We start from the raw sequence: 4,890 nt of genomic DNA, 5'->3' as shown, positions 1-4,890 counted from the left end.
GTTCTAAGACCTTTAGATTTAAATGTATTAGAACTCTAAATTGTAATGTTGGTAAATCATGATCAAAACGTTTTAGTCTTGTTTAGACTACTCAAAGTATGTGTTTTATATGTAAAGTTGGAATCGAGTTGCTACAAAATTTATTGTGCAATTCTATCTGGCTCAATCGATCGAGAATTAGACTCGACCGATCAAAAGTCGTGCAGATTTTTTTCTGTAGAATTTTTCAACTCAGCCCAAGCCCAAGCCCGTTTTACGTGTAGGGTTTTATGTTTTGCCCTAGGTATAAAAGGGAAAACCCTAGCCACGTTTGTAGAGTTACTATTGATACTCTTAATGCTATGTGTGTGAATTTCTTGTGAGATCTAGAGCTGTTTGCCTTCACATACACTTAGGGTTATCAAGATCTAAATTATGTCAAGAGCTTAGTGATCAATTCAGTTGCAGATTCAAGAGTTTAAAGATATACAATCGGAAGTGCTTGTGCTTGCTGGGAATCCAAGAAAGAAGTAGTTCGTAGACTCGAAACTGTCATGTGGTCGTGGTAATAAGTTTCCTACTCGAGGTAGCAATAAGATGTTAATGGTCTAAGTCGCTATTGTGTAAACTTCAATTCTTTCATAGTAGATTCAATTTTACCTTGAGGATAGCTAGGTTAAATCCTCCCTAGGTTTTTTACCGATTTTGGTTTTCCTAGGTCATTATATTATTGCGTTCTTTATATTTTCGCTGCTTTGCATGATATGATTTATATGTTTTAACCTAAATCTGCATAATTTACCTAAGTTAATCACTTGGCTAAATAATTAGGTTAATCTAATTGTGTTTTAAGGGGTCTAAAAACACACACTACACGCCATCATAAATTTTAATTGTTTATTGTCTATATTGAAAACTCATTTCAATATTGAGTGTCATTTTCTTTCTATCCTAATCCTTATATATATATATATATATATATATATTAATCAATTATTGAGCCACATCATCCACTTATTTTTTAACTTTTCTTTTCTTTTTTAGACTTTTTTTCTCACTACTCTCTAAAAAAACAAAAACAAAAATTTCTTCTTCTCCCTATTAGTCCACACCTACGGTTACACTTCCTCCAACTTTTCCCTTCCCTCTTTGCCTCTTTACCTCCCGCACTACTCTCTACTTCGCCGTTACACTTTATCATTTTTCATAACTTGACTCTTCTTCTTCCCATTTTATTAGTACACGCCTACGGTTACACTTTCTCTATCATTTCTCTTCCCTCTTTGCCTCTTTACCTCCCCCACTACTCTCTACTTCGCCGTTACACTTCCTTTATCATTTTCTCTTTTTTTATAACTTGACTCTTCTTCTTTCCATTTTATTTGTATAAATTTGATATCATTTCTCCCATTTCAATCCATATTTTTACCATCCAAAAAAAAAAATTTTTGAGTACTCTCTCTCTCTCTCTCTGGGTGAATTTTTTTTTTTCTGTTTTATAACTCTAATTAAGATTGATGGTTTTTTTTTTTAATTTCTCGTTACAACGTCTTTTCTCTCCCTTTTATATCCTTGGTTAAATCTTGGTCTAGGTTAATAATTAGTTTTTTTTTGGGGGGAAGGGGGGGGGGGAATAGGAATTTGAGTTTATATCAAAACACAATCTACATGGCCATGAATTAGAATATGCCTACCAATTGTTTGAACAATAAATTATGATGAAGTCTATCTTTTATTTCTTTGGTTTCATTTTAATTTTGGTTAAGATAAATTTGTAAATTTATGATGAGTTTTGATTACATGATATCTCCTTATTCCTTAAGAGAGTTGAAACTTATAAAGTTTAGTTGTATATTAGGTTAATATAACACACTACAACAAAAGTTAAAAAGATATGGTTCACTTTAGAAAAATATTAATCAAACATACAAAAAATAATAGAATGATATATTTGTAGAGATAAAAAGATAAACAATACTTGTATAAATATTTTTTTTTAAATGACAATATTTGAAGTAAGTGTTACTTTTTATATATTACACCCTATTATAATATATATATATATATATATATATATATATATATATATTCCTTCGCATCACGTGGGCCTGCTGCTAGTATTATTTTAAAAATGAACACTATATAAACTTTACCTTAGGGACTGATGACTTATTTTGGCCTAATATATAATTAGGCGCAAAGACCACTTTTCTCGTTATAATGCATGGAAGCAATAACGTTTGGATTGCAATTTTGAGTAGATGACATTGGGTACTTGCCTTAGGAACATAAGCTAATTAAATCCTATACTTGAAAATTCTTAGTGGGAGAAGAAACAAAAATAAAAATTGACAAACATGCACATTTAAGATGCATATAGCTCCAAGCTTGGCTTATTTATTTATTATTATTATTTTTTTCCCTTCAATTCTTCCTCCATCAGCAAACGCTTAGCATTGAGCCTTGCAGCTGTCTTTTTTAGAGACAAGCCTTATAACTACACAAGTTGCATAAGTATTTAGTAGGAAGATACAAAGAAGCAGGCAAATAGATACATACCAAATAGTTTCCCAAAATCAAGTCGGGATTATGACAGTCAACGAAACCATATAGCAAACAGATAGTGAAATAAGGGATAGCCGTACTGAACGATAAATGTCCTGGGATGGAATGAGGGGAAGAATTGTTGAGTATGAGAGCATAAATGTCAAAGAATTTAATGACAAGAACACCCAAAAAGGAAATTTTCTACCAATGGGTGTCCCTGCTTCGTCTGGAATAGGAGCACTTGAATTGAATTTTCTGATGGCCGGTAATGTTCTATTGGCTTCAGGATAGTAGTCATCTTGCCAAAGTTCCCCAGGAGGGCTGAGTACTCCTTGATAGGTGATCACAGTCATAAAAAGTGTAGCTACCACCAAAAGCATATTGCGCCTGTCGTCTGATATTTCGGTCCATTCACCAATACAATGCAATGGATGCATTCTTATTTTCTCAATATATGAGAATAAGGACCATAGGTAACGTGCATAATAAATTACTTTAGGAAGAGATGAAGCTGGTAAAGCTCCAGCACACCGTAGCATAACCTTGATCTTGTGATTTTCTATTTGATTTTGTTGTCCCAACATATCCCCTGCTGTATTACCCTTTAAATTCTTAGTGTTTATATCAACACCAGAATATAAAAACTTCCTCACAGCCTGCAAAGTTTAGTGATACAGCAAAAAATAATCATGATGTATTAATTAGTAGCAATTTGCAAAGATAGTGAATCATTTTTAGACATTAAGCTCTTAATTATGATCATACAGTTGGACAATATTGATGTTCACAACACAAACTTTACAATGTTTCCTTAGTTTGTAAATAATTGAGGAATGGAGAGGGCTTGCCTTGGGTTGATTTTTGGATACTGCAATGTGCAATGCTGTGTTGCCTTCCTCATCCATCTAGTTCAGGACTTCACTCTCCCACAATATGGTATTTTGAGACCAATTCTTTCTGAGCCATCGCACCAAGTGTAGAAAAGCCTCCAACTTGTCATATTTCAAGGCAATATGCAGAGCATTCTCATTTCAAATTGTCACATCTTTAATAAATTGGGGACAGACTTTGAAAAATTCTTCCAATAGATCAAGGTGATCTTCTATTATTGCTGCATAATGCAAAGGAGTCATACCCTCCCTTCCCTGGACATGGACAAGGTTCCCATCGACCTTTAGAAGCCGAAGCACCATCTGGGTTTGCCCATTTAGTAAAGCAAGGTGAATGGGACTGAACCCATCTGGATTTGGCTTCCAGGCAAATGAAGGTTTTAATCTCATCAGATCCATGGCCAATGAAATGTGCCCAGCAGATGCAGCTATGTGTAAAGGAGTATCAACAAACGGTAGCTGATCGATGTCCTCCAAAAGTTTGACATCCTCCCTAATTAGGATGTAAAAGGCATCACAATTTCCATGTTGAGCAACTTGCTTCATTTTCCTCATTTTCTCAATTCTCTCATCCATATTTGAGAAAGTTGCCATATTAAGGTATGATACTCTTTGGTATGAACTTCTTGATGTGTGGCTTGAATAAGTAGTGTGCATACAACAAAGCCAATGGTACAGCTTAATCCTATTTGGTTTAGGAGATCTTTTCAAATAGTCACCTAATTAACTTTCACTTTGGGTTAAATTCTTATTCTTTCACGTGTTTGAATGGCTTTGGATTATTAATTATTTCTTTTTTATTTTAGATTGTGCTCCACGTCAGGCAAGCCAACTTTAGAGTAGTATAATTTAGCTCCCTCTTGACTCTTTCCTTATGTCATATAGCCTTCCTTATTTTAGAGTGATGGACACTAACCCAACCCATTTATTAAACGGGTCAGTCATGTCAACTTGAATATGACACGAACTCATTAAGTCTTAACTTATAACCTACTAATTCTGTGTCGTGTCATGTCGGGTTCACGGGTTGTGTCTAATTTTGCCACCCTTAGCTAGAAATTTGATTAAGGGGGGCTAAAGTATAAAACAAAATCCAAATAAACATCTATTTAGTATTAATAAACTATCAAAAAAACATAAAATAATTGTTTCTTAATACATTACAATACAATTTATCTATTAAAAGAGAACATGACCTTCTTTTAAATCTCGAAAATCATTGATTATTAAATTCGTACTATCAACAAATAAACAAATAATTGAACTTACAAAAAGTGGCAAATACAAACAAAATACATATTATATTATTATGTAGACAACTCATCATATCACTACAATTCACACAAAAATCAACTGATTTAATAAAATTTTAGCAACTGACCATTCAAAGTTTCAAACCAATTCCATTTTAAAGGGCACCACTAACTATCATCCAAAACAATAAAATAAAGTAAGACAGTTACTAAGCCAATTC

The 4,890-nt window shown here is 33.3% G+C and overlaps 1 pseudogene; it reads right to left on the bottom strand.

Moving 5' to 3' along the window:
- Positions 1–2,457: 2,457 nt before the first annotated feature.
- LOC142606692 (ankyrin repeat-containing protein BDA1-like) lies at positions 2,458–4,010 on the bottom strand (annotated as a pseudogene).
- Between the last annotated feature and the right edge of the window lie 880 nt (positions 4,011–4,890).

The sequence above is a fragment of the Castanea sativa genome, chromosome 8, assembly GCF_040712315.1.
Source record: "Castanea sativa cultivar Marrone di Chiusa Pesio chromosome 8, ASM4071231v1".
NCBI classification, from domain to species: Eukaryota; Viridiplantae; Streptophyta; class Magnoliopsida; order Fagales; family Fagaceae; genus Castanea; species Castanea sativa.
Note: the sequence above shows the minus strand (reverse complement) of the source record. Positions and strands in the feature narration are given on the sequence as shown.